This window comes from Candoia aspera, chromosome 2 (assembly GCF_035149785.1).
Source record: "Candoia aspera isolate rCanAsp1 chromosome 2, rCanAsp1.hap2, whole genome shotgun sequence".
NCBI lineage: Eukaryota > Metazoa > Chordata > Lepidosauria > Squamata > Boidae > Candoia > Candoia aspera.
Window position 1 is genome coordinate 227,384,059 of NC_086154.1, and position 13,148 is coordinate 227,397,206.

Below are 13,148 nucleotides of genomic sequence, written 5' to 3' on the forward strand. Positions count from 1 at the left end.
TATCAAACAGTGCAGTGAAGAAATAAGCTGGCATAAGAGCAAATGCCCTTTTAAACTTCGTTGTGTGTGCAATACATCACATTCTTTTCATGCTTTGGTTTTCATCACAGCATCTCTCCCAGCACATCTTTGCCTTTATAGGCTTCCTTGTGAGATGGAGGAAATGAGAACATTTGAATGGAAAAGCGAGTGATGTTCCACTTTTGCAGTCTTTCTAACTTTAGGTGTAAGTTGAGCAAGGTTACATTGCACTGTGGCAGCCTGATTTTTTTTCCTGTTAATTAAAACTTCAGGCTGAAGAAGGGTATGAAAGAACAAGGGAAGTCTATAGAGGATACTATTTCATTGTAAAAATATAAAGTGATTATATTTTCTTCATAGGACCTAGAGGCTTCCTAACAGACTTGGCAATTGATATGAGAAATTGCTTTTAATAGTGCTGCTTATTAAAATATATTAGAATGATAGATCTTTGAGCTTTAATATTGATATTACTTGCAAATGTTGTGTAGTCTCATAGTTAAGTAGCACAGATTGGTCTTTAAATAAGATACTTATGGCATGTACTTTATACCTGCTACTGTTGGATAAGTAAGCAGCACAAGGGCAATCTGCCAGTATTTCAGAGGTGAACTAAAGATTCTTGGCTTGAGAAGAAATGTCTTTTAGTGAAACATAAAAGCCATTGTCTTAAAATGGTATCAGTTCCTGTATACTTGTTTTAGTACAATATATAAATATGTTCCATGGGCCAATTCTCCTAGCCATATATATATATATATATATATGTATGTATATATGTATGTATATGTATACACACACATATATACATACATACATACATAGACTATATATATACAGTCTGCAGTACTTTAAGTTGCATTCAGTAGGGATTGCATAAGATAGATACCTGCATGTAATATAATAATGCTAAGCCCCAAGGCATAGCAGAGGCAAGGTACCTGTGAACTGATAATTCTCCTTTAAAGAGCAATGTCAGGCACAACTGGACTACTTTGATTTTTTTTTTTTTCAGTTTTAGATTCTAAGATATACTCAGCAGTGTATCAGATGTCTGGGAGCATCTTTTAAGACTAACGCATTTTATTACAAGGCTTTGGTGAGCTGCAGCTCACTATCAGAATAATAAGAGTAACGTATTTTTCTATACTGTAAGAAGTTATAGGCAATAGAACTTATGTATTTAGAAAGTATTAAAGCAATTCCCATTATTCTTGAATGGTCGTTGCATTCATTTTAATGTGCAAAAGATTATTCAATGCCATTAGAAGCACTGACTAAAATCTTCAGGGTTTAGAAAGTCCTGTCAGTATTATTGCAGATAATACATATTACTTCGTTTTAAATCTTATAGAAATAAACTGCTTTTGTATGTTCCAATATTAGTTTTGAAACAAGCAAACCTTTATGTGAGTTAAGTCTCAGATAACTCTTTGCATGGCAGTCATATAAACGAGTAAATGTTTATGAAATGAAGCTCATTATCAGAAACAAGTATCTTTGGGGTTGTTACGAAGCCTGCTCTGAACAGTGTAGACTGCCCACTGATTACACTCCCTTAGATTTTCTTTTAAAGTATGCTAAATTATTAAAGTCACATCTGTGTAACAGGTGATATATAACTGCCTTTAAATTAGAAATGTAATAGTAGAATATCCCAGATTCAAAGCTGAGTAATACCCTATTAGGATGTACTAAAATGGCACAGAAGACTATATGACCTATTATTAGACTACGTTATTTAAAGTAACAGGTCTGGATTGTCCTTTCTGGATAATTTATATATGCAATAATGAAATCATAAAACACTGAATTTAAAGATGTTTATTTACTAATAAATTGTAAATAATAATGATGGTACTACTACTAATAATTAAAATGTACTTTGTCGTCTTCTAATATCCAGAAGGTAACAGACTTTGTTAACATCATGCAAGTATACAAACAAGTACCTCTGTACTTTAAGTGTTTATTCATGGGGGAAAAAGTCTCAGAAATAAAATTATTTTTGCCTCACATTATAAAACATTATGCAATTGTTGGGTGAGTAAATAGAAATAAACTTTAAACAGCATGTCTGAACTGCAAACTTGCTTAACACTTATATGTTCTCATTATGATACTGACGAGAAATAAGACCACAGTCTAAAACACATAGATACTAAAACCTATAGGACTCTTTGAGAAATGCATTTCTTAACATAGGGTTAGATTTAATCATTTTGTAAGCAATATTACTTTCAAAGTAGGAAAACATGGAACATTTTTAAGGCTTAACAAACTAGACAATGGCATTTTTACTTCCTTCCCTGACTATCCCAAGGGTTTTTTTCTTCATTGTTTTAGTGATTTCAGAGTGCCATGATTCCATGTTAAATATACGAAAGAATGTTTATTTTAAAAATGTTAAGATTTAAACCTGTTGGATAGAGCAACTTTTCAACTATGCCATTTATTCACATTTGTTAAAAAAAACAGAGATTGGGATAGTTTTAAATTCTTTGATATTTTTATATATGGAACACAAATAAGTCCTATTAATGAAAAGAAAAATAGTTCACTCATCATTTCTACTATAAGTGTGCATTTATCCCAAGTATCTGTCTGATGTATATTCTTTTACCTCCTTCAATCTCATAGTTGAATTAAATGTTCATGTTAGGTATTTGGGAAAATGGAGACATAAAGATCAAATTTAGCAAAGATATACATCAGTAATAACAATACTGTGCAGTATCGTTAAAAATGAACTGAACTATGGTGGATTATGTTTAAAATGGCTGTTGCTATAATTTTGCATTTATAATATTTGTAAAGAAGAGCCTATGGACTTGAGAGCAGATTAACATACTGCAGAAGTTGTATGTAAAGTGTGTACATATCCAAGCACATTTCTTTATTTTTGGGGTATAATGATTGGTTTATCGCTCTGAACTGATTTAAGTTAATTTTCTGAGAGCTGTCAGTCAATATGGTACTTGTGGACAGGTGTGATTAAATCCTAGTACCTTCCATCCTGTACCTTAATCTCAACTGTTGCATTGACTGCAGTGCAGCAAAGCCTGGCTGTTTGCTAGGATCTCTCATTTTTAGGAAATCAGAACAGATTATATAGACAATTCACAAAACCAACAGTGACAACAAAGTCTTACGTGCCTTACAAAAGGAGGATTAGGCAGATCAGATGTCAACTTGATTGGACACTGATAAAAGCTGATTGCTGCTGCATGGCAAGGCACATTTCATTTTCAATTGGTTAGTTATTAGATAAGGACTATTATAATTTGCTTAATCATACTATTGGAAATATAGGGAGCTCAGGTTTCCAATCAGAATATGTGTTTTGGGAGAGATGTAATGTAGCACATATTGTTACAATGTTTTAAAAGGCTGTGCAGTGATTATAAAACCTTAGAAAGTTCTATTTATGAAACCACAATACCTGGTGAAATGGCACATGCCCCAAGTACTGTAAGATTATTCCAAAAGTGTGGTCCCTTTTTTACTATACATATTTACAATAGATTGCAAGACAAAAGCAAAGCACATCCAAACCTTTTCAGAGAATTTCTGCTGAAATCATTGGCATTACTGGTGAATACATTATTTCAGAATTGCAACTATTCAGCTGACTTGATAATTTATTGGAAAATGTATTGCCTTCAATCTGTCTTATTCCCAGGAACCTTTGACTTTTCTGCTTAGGACAGAGTATCCAGTTGTATTTTGTGTTTGCATACTGTATTTGGAAAGTTAACTGGCATTTTTCACTATACCATTTAAAAGTTTTGAGTCATCTTGCTGATTAATTGTCCGGTATTTCTCACCTTTTAAAACAAAATACTGTTTTTAAAAAGCGCAATGGATATTGTTTTGCATACTGTAACATTAGTGGGTCAGCCACAAGCATACATATTGTGTTTGTTTGCTGTTGATGGAGAAGACTTCTAAAAGTAATATTTCACAAATTTTCTATTACTTTTTTCAATTAAAAATACATAAAATTAATCCAAGAATTAATTACACTTGTTTAATTACAAATGTTTAATATTTGTGATATTTTGTGTTTACTCACTCTCCCCTCCCAATTTCATATGACATTTATTTGCAGGATTCACAATTTAAGATTGTGGTTCATAAGCTGATTTGGATTTATGCACTGTGCTCCTAAGCACATTTGCTTGAAAATAAGTTTCACTGAACTCAGCAGGCTATAAAGTGAATGCATACAGAGCTGAGACACCGGTCACTCTACAAAGAAGTACCTTAGTGCTAGGTTCCTATGTATGTTTATTTGAAAGTAAACTTCCCCAAAGCTAGTAGGATTTGTTTTGAAATTGTAAGTTAGATTAGGGTGTCAGTCAACATAAATCAAAGCATTATGATGTAACTAGATTGGGTGTATAAGTGTGAGAAATAACACTGATAAGATTTCCTTCTTAGTCTGAGCGTGATGAAATACACATGGCTATAACAGTCCATTTCGTATACTGCAAGCATTTCATAGCACTATAAAGTGAAAGTCTAGAAGGTAAAAATGTTATAGTATTGTACTATATATGGACTTTATCATATGTTATTAAATAAGTCAAATAAAAATGTATAGTTGCTGCTGAGGATTAAATGTAGTTAAAGAGGTTTGCTATAAATAAGAATGAAAAATGAAAGCTTGTGATAACATTCTTGAAATTGGGTTAGGTTTTCAATACATGTAAAAATATGTTTATAAAATCAGTATTTTTATGCAGTATTTTAACCATAGAAGGGATTATGTCTTCAATCCATAAAACCCTCTGGTAGCCGCTATTTTCAGTGGGGATGAGCCACTGAGCAACAATATTTTAGTTTTCAATTTTTTGTGTCCTCTGGATGGTTTGCTGAACAAAAATATAACTTTCTAAATTAGTCAGGTAGTAATGGAAGAACCACTTATCAAATATTGAGCAAAAAATATTTTTTCACCTGATTTCTTATGTGCCTAAGCTATGTGTAATCTAGAAAGACTGAATAATCATTTTAAATAAACGTCCATAAATGCAGCTTTTGGAGAACTGTATAGATAGCAGTCAATAACCTATGTGTACACTTAACCTAAATGTAATCTATTAATGATATAATAAATATACTATGTCTTTTCATACTGAGAAGTAACATGTCATGGACTACCATAAATGTGTTTGTGGCCTGAATTACAAATGTGGAGGATAATAAAGCTATTTTTAATCTATCTAGAATTTGTAAAACAAGTTTTAAAAGTTGGATAAATATTACAGATTTCTTTTAGAACTCATAGCCACAGGTATGTTCATATATTCTAAAACCACAACGTGCAGTGCTTTGTTTACAGTTCTTGATGACCTGCACCAAAATTTATTTTTGGAACTAGAGTATCAAGTGGTCTTTAATCTAAAACTCTGCCATACAATTATCTGCTAAGCTTACATTAGTAAGATACAATTCTAGAATATGCCATTTATTTATGCCATTTGGAATGAAAACATAACTTGCTTATAACCTTCACTATCAAATTAAGAGTTTTAGCATAGGAATCTAACAAGTTAAGCTATTGATGTAAAAACTTAAGCAACCACATATTGTTCGAATGCCACAGAAATTTTGGGTACAATTTTATATAAACTTATGTTGTTTAAATTTTCATTAAAGCCCGTGGGATTTAAAGAGAGTTGTTTTATACAGAACTGTAGTTGGATTGAAACTTTTTCTCCCCCTTCTAAAAAAATACAGAATATTCAGAATACATTTGACACCTAAAAATTAGATAGGCACATGATGCAGAGATGGCTCATGTATAAATATAAGTATATGCAAGATACTATGTTCTCTGCCTGCTACCAGAAAGGTTATGGTTTCTCCAGAAAGGGTTGGGGAGGGGAGCACAGATCAGTAGATTTCAGAGAAAATCTTTCAAAGTCATTTATCCTGCTAGTAGAATATAGCTGACATTGATGGGCTGTGTCTATGAGTTTCCTAGTATGGCTTTGTTGCAGTTTCTTAATAGTTGGTTAAATATATTCCTGCTGGAAATATTTCAAAATATATTACAGGCTTTCCTCCTCCAGTCCTGAAAGCAAACGAACAAATGTGTTGAACGTGTTCCTATAACCTGACATACTTTTTTTTTTCCTGGAAAATGGAGGGCAACTCTTAAAGCTATGAACTTTCCATCAAAGAAAGACATGGATTTAGATATTTCCATTAAACTTGTGTGCATAGAAATCATTTAAAGCTTTTTATTTTTTCCAGGGTAGAAGATTGTACTTTGCGGTGAAATATGCAATTTCTTTTAATCATAGAGTTCTACAGCAGAGATTAAAATAAATAGAACATCTGACTGGAGATATTTCAGAATATTTAACGTTCCATTTCATTGCTTTGCCAAGGGCCAGCCTGGTATATAATACATGCTTAGTAAGTTTGTGGGTATAATGATTTGCTTATTATTATAGATAAGAGCTGTTATTGTTTGCATATGTCACCATTTTCCAGTATCCATAAATTGGCCAGATTTTCATACCTGTCAGACCCATTTAATGAATAAGATCTCTCAATTTGCCACTCAATTTTACAATATTGTTCATGTTCCTTCATGTCACTTCAAAATATATTACAGGCTTTCCTCCTGTAATATAACATCAACCCTGCATTGTTTTTTCTTTGGCTATTCACTCTCTGATGTTTACTCACATTCTTCTATAGTCATTGAAAAGACAGTATAGACTGAATGTTACTCAAGGCTGCATAGTGAACACAATTAAATGATATATTCTCACTTCATACCAAGTCATAATATGGGTTTTGGCTTAATATGCTATGTAACCCAGCCATTGTGGTTTATAAATCATGGTTTATGGCTTATAAATTCTGCCAATATTTGCTCTGCCTTAACAGACCATGTGAATCCAGCCATATGGTCAAGGCTGAGTCATTGTCAGCCATCTGAGTGTGCCACGAAATGATCTGTGAAATCAGAGTGGAAGGACGAACCCAAGAATTCGATACAAGGACACACTGTAATGCAGCAAAGACAGGAAGATTTTGTTGTCCAGGTAAGGTCCTAGCCCAAACAGGAAGCATATAATGCTTCCTGTTCTGGATGGCTAGTGTCTTGCCTGGTGGGTGAAGAGCCTTAAAGATGCTTTTTTGTAAGCTCCAGAGGCAGTAGCTACATATCAAATTTTACTTGGCTAAGCAGCTCATGGGATACAGTTAGGGTATAATTATTAGGAGTATTAGGTATGTTCGCTGGCTTGAGTTATTTATAAAAATAATAAAGGTGGGATGGAAAATAAATAAATAAATAAATAGGGATAAAAGAGCTAAGCAGTTTTCTAATGGCCTGGAAATCTATTGCAACAAGGCTGTGTGGTATTTTCTTAGTAGTCCCATGGCATTCTGGACATGTCATCCTTCTGTCTTCTGGCCTTTTTCACTGCTTTTGGCAAGTTTGATCTATAGCAATGCCAGAATTATGTTGGGTAAGTGAAGGCCACAGTGGTGCTTGGGTACATGATCTTAAAAATTCTTGTCATATGGATGTTCTGAAAGAATGGACAGTCTTCTTTAAAAATGATTTTCCCCAATGCTTTTTAGCATTCCCAGTTAAGTAGAATATACAGAAATAAAGTTTAAATTGTATGTTTTTTAGTTTGTAGTTCGTTTTTAAAAATGAACCAAAATGCCTGCGGAAGGAGAAATTAAGAGCGGAAAATAAAAATAGGAGAGGGGATGCTTAATCCTCCTGTTTATAGTTTCTCTGCTTAAAATGTCTCAAGTGTTTCTTTTCCCCCTATATGCGGTTAATATACATATATACCCCCATACCCCCACACATTGAGATTAAACCCTACAGGTTATGAATATATTCAAACCTTTGGTAATTTAAAATGGAAAAATGAAGCAGAAAAGAGAAAAAAAAATGTATCCTTCTTTGTTGTTTGCTATAAACTTTATTTCCCCAAGGTAGCTGTGCTGTTGTTTTAAAAAAGAACTTTTTTTTTTAAGTACTCTTTTAGAGCACTGTTTTACATCTTTATGTGAGAACAGGAAAGCAGTTGGTCATGGATTCAGATCCAACTATGAAAGCATCCAGAAATAGAGAGTTTTAGCAGGTCCAAAAGTTGACGATAAGGAAAGTTGTGCATGAAATGGTTGCCCTACATTTTAGTGAACTAAAGAGAAGCTAATCTAGTGAGTTTGATCTGTTTCTTTTGAGTCTTAATATTTGCAGTATTAAAATTATGTATTGGTCTAGGAATCCATCTTGAGTATATTTTTAATCATGCATTTAATACTTCCATATCAGAGATGCAAACTCAACCAACTGTTATTTGTACTTGATTCCATAAACAAAGCAGGATAAACGTCACTTGTGGTGTGCAACTATTGCCTGGATTAAACTGCAGTGCTGGCTTTTAAATAATCAATACCTGTTAAAAGGTACGGGGGTGGAGGGGTAAGAAGACTTATCACAAAGCACTGAGAGGACTAATTGCTTAGACAGAAAACGTAGAGAAACAATTTTTACAGATAAGACATTCTATATGTAATGGTGTCTTTTAACAAAGAAACTATATAGTTTTTATGGATGTTTTCTTTGTTTTAGTAGTCTGAAACAGTGGAATATTAGAAATAACTGCAAAGCATGTTACACCAATGATGAACAGCATGATTTTGTTCTATACGGCGAAGTAGAAAAAGTTGTACCTCACAACTGGTGACATGAAACTATCTTCTGAGAAAAAAAAAGTCCTTGCGCAGGCTAATCTAAATTGTTAGATTAGATCCAAGCTTCAGGTAGTTCTGCTTGCTTTTTTTTTTATCTTGGTGAAATTCTGAAGTTTTAGGTGGTAAGTGTACTTATTATGGATTCCTGTACTGTTAATTGTATTCTACTGGTAGAAGAGCTCTGAAGGTAATCAGAAAGTTTAAGACAAAGCTTTAAGCAGATCTCTATCATAAAATAAGTCATTATAAAATAAGTTACTTACTTGGTAGGACTACAACATAATAATTTATTAAACTTGTATGCTGCCCAAATCTCAAGAACTCTGGACAGTTCACAATGATCAAACAAAAATTACAATAAAATCAGTAAAACATAAAAGATAAAGAAAGATGGCAAGCATAATGAAGTGAAGGATCTCAGTCAACTATGGATATTGTGAAAGTTTTTGTATTGGAGCTAAGAAGATTGAAACTGAAGTATTCCTAAATTAACTGTTCATTCCTTTGATTTACTCTATATTCTATGTACTCTTATCTCTTTTATCTGTGTGTGTGTATATGTATGTGTTTTCTATATATTCTGTATTCTATATATTCTATTTACTGTTTACTACTTATTCTGTTCTGTTTATATTTTTTGCTTATTTCAAACCAGTTTTCAGATGGCCCATGGTAAATACTTTGTCACCATAATGTTGCCCTTTTATGCAAATTATATATTCATAATTTTTTAAAAAGGCCAGGAGACCAGAGGGAGAAAAATTAGTATGGTTAATCATTTTCTGCCAACTTTCATTGACTGCACAGTTGACTCACACACATCGCACACCAATCATAGAATAAAGATCAGTCTGTGTAGATTCATGGATTAAGGATACTTGTTTCAGTGTGTTTCATATGGTGACATGTACTTTAAAGCAGTTTTTGCTTTAAATGGTTCAGTTATCAGAGAAAAAGATTACTAAAGGAAAAAATGAATACACACATACACACACAAAGGTTTTGCTATCTAATGCAACACAAAGGAAACAGTATCTTTACAGTCTTCAAAAAGCCAGTTCAGATGTACACTGCAGCTCTAAATTGTACCTCTCACAATTTAGAATTCTCAGAATAAGTATCCTTGCCACTGACAAAACATGAAGCTAGTAAACTCAACTTAAAATGAATTATGCGTAAGTTTATATCATAATAACATGAACGTTAATGAAGTATTGTACCCTGATACTCTATTTAGTATTTAATGAGCCTGAAACAGTATTTCATTAATATACACAAGAAGTAAACATTTTCCTTAAAAGGCATTTTATAACCTAGGAATACCAGACTGTGAATACTATTATTAAAACTAGAAGTATGGCAATTGAGGACAATTTAATCTTGCATTTTACTGGAAAGGTACTAATCATTAGGTGGAAACTGGACAATTTAATACGCAATCAAATATGCAACTAGGAAAGCTTCAATGAATATATACCTGAACTGAGACCATATCTTTACCTAAATCTGATTAAGTCTTACACATGAGGATTTTCTGAGAGTAATATCTAGAGCAGGATTACATTATTATTTGTCTATTTGTCTTAACATAGGAATTTTCAGTTTAAAAAACCAACAACAGCTTTTAACAACATTGCTATCGTTTGATTTGCAGTGGATGCCAGATAAAACAACTTTAATCTGTACTTTTCATTATTCTGAATAGCAATTTATATGCTTCATGGTTTGCAGCTTTCAGAGTTTCCATTTTGGACTTAATTTCTGCCACTTTAAAATGGCTCACTTTAAGAAATATGTTCTTAAGGTTAGCCTTTACCACTGACAAATAAGATACTGTATATAATACTCATTTTTTTAATTTTTTAATTTTTTAATTTATTATTATTAGATTTTTATCCCAGTTTTATTTTCCCATATGTCTACATGTTTCATTCTGCTCGTGTGTTACACTCTTCTCCCTTCAGTTCTCTATGCCTTTATAATTGTTTTAAAAAGTATTTGTTAATTATATTACAGGAGAAGTACTATTTTGTGTGTGTGCGTGAGAGAGAGAGAGAGATCCCACCTTTTAGTTTCATACAACTCAAGGCAGTATACATAATGCTCTTGCCTCCTATTTTCCCCACAACAACAATCTGAAAAGAGGGTTGGATTGTTACCCAGGTAGCTTTCACGCTGAAGGCAGGACTAGAAATCATGGTCTCCAGGTGTTTAGTGTGATACCTCAGCCACTACATCAGACAGGCTCTCTGGATGAGAGTGGTTGATGTTTTTTTTAAGGCATTGTGTACGATCATCAGGAAGGGCAGTAATGTGTTTTGTTTTGAGCTAAACCATGGTTTATGAAGGTTGTCTTAGTTTTTAAAACCATAGTTGTAAGATTAATCATTGTTTGGGGTTGGAACATTTCAAAAAGTGGTAGTTAAGGGAAAGACAAAACACATTTTCCCCCCTCATGGCTATGTCATGATGAGAAAGAAGAGGGATCAAGAGTACTGTATGAGACAGAGAGTTCAGCACATAACATTGAATTGTACAGTAATTTACAATTTACAACCAGGCTAGTGTTTTCTGAGATCAAATGCTCTGTTTATTCATGATTTTTTAAAAAGCCTATTTTTAATTAGGGGCACACTGGGATGGCTGTAGTTCTTCCTACTTTTCCACACTGTCCTCTGCCAATACTACCCCTTGAACTAGTGACACACTCACATATGTTCACAGCTACTATGCACTTTCTGTAAACTCATAAACATCTGAAGTGTTCCGCACACTATGTTTATTTTAGTGTTCCCCACACTATGTAAGTTCAAAATACTGTGATTGGTATCAGCAGATTTAGCTTCTAATCACAAATCCACTGGATCCATTGTGTGATAAGTCATATGAAAGGGATCTGTGTGATAATTTAGGGAGTTGTTCCTTTGGTGGACTTTTCAATCTTTTTGGTTTCCTGGCTGCAGTCCACAACAACAGCAACGCAAAATTACTAAATCAGCTTCAGGGCTAGGCAGCTGTGCCCATTACTAAATATATCTTTCAACATCAGCTTTGTCTATATTAAAAAAAAACACTATCATCTTACACCTGGAGTTACTGCACTTGCGCTCAGTGGGACTTCTAAGGGCATATGTAAGTAGGATTGCAATAATTGTAACCGTTATCATCAATGTAACTATTATTATTATCACATGATATCAAAGAGAAAAATGCAAAATGGGTGGCAGTGGCATCCTGTCAGCATACTTAACAGTGATAAGATTGAAGAAATATGTTTTTGGCATATGAAAAATTGGAGAAAGAGCAATAGCGCTAAATGTTAAATGATGAATTAAGAGTTTTAGTGTTCTTCAAAGATGGCAGGGTGGACATTGCTGATTATTTGTGTTGATGTGTATTTAAAAGAGTTAACACTGCTCCTATTTTTGTTCTTGCTTCACTAAACTAGTCTTTTGATATTTTCTATGCTACAAAAATGGCTGAAAACTATTGCTGTTCATTGTGTAGTGCTCAGGTCTGCTATCCATTTCAAAATGCAGTCTTTGGTTTATGGAAATAAGAGTGAATTATCTAATTTAGGGGTGGATGACCTTCAAAGTACAGCATAAAAAGCATATGGGATTATGCCACACATTTAGAGGGGAACTTGAGGATTTTCTTTTTTAATGGTGATATTCCAGTTTGGGGACCTGCAATATAATGTTCACATATTTCCTACCTCAAAAAGACTGTGAAACGGCTGTACATTTTCAGAAACCATGGTCAGTGGTGACTTCCAAGGCTCCAAAAGGAGGACTTGGGCCCCACATAGAGCCTTGTGGTTTCAGGTTGACTATCCCTACTGTACACCAACCTACTACTATATTACATGGAGCAATAAGCCAGTTGCAGAGACAGTAAACTAATGGTAGGAAGTTGCTTCCATCTGAGACTGAAAGGAAAGAAGCACTGTAATAATTCTGGTGGAATTCTTTGACGGAAGCAAAGACATCTAGACAAGTAACAAACATACACAGAGCAGTTAAATTTCAAATATGGACCTGAACCTATATAAGAAATTGTTGCCATTTTAATAACTGCGTATTTATTGATCGATCAACGTTTTGCTGTGGCTAAGCAACATTCTAACTAAAGGTGCGATTCCTATATACCACGGTCAACACATAAGATTGTCAGCCACATTGCAGTCACTGCCTACTGAGGAATTGCACCCTAAAATACAATTAATGCTCCAGCATTTACCTATTCACAGTTGCTTGGAATGAAACACTAAAAGTGGCTTGAAGATTGCATAAGTGCTTGAAACAAAAAAATTAAGCCTTAAAGCTTTTTTTCCTTTGCCATGTGCTAGATCTTAATACTCTCAGTGAAGAACAATTGTG

The 13,148-nt window shown here is 33.5% G+C and overlaps 1 protein-coding gene across 12 annotated transcripts in view; it reads left to right on the forward strand.

The window, feature by feature from the left end:
- The window catches only part of MEF2C (myocyte enhancer factor 2C), a 198,571-nt gene that overhangs the window by 27,211 nt on the left and 158,212 nt on the right, over positions 1 to 13,148 (forward strand). The gene's annotated exons all lie outside the window — the stretch shown is intronic.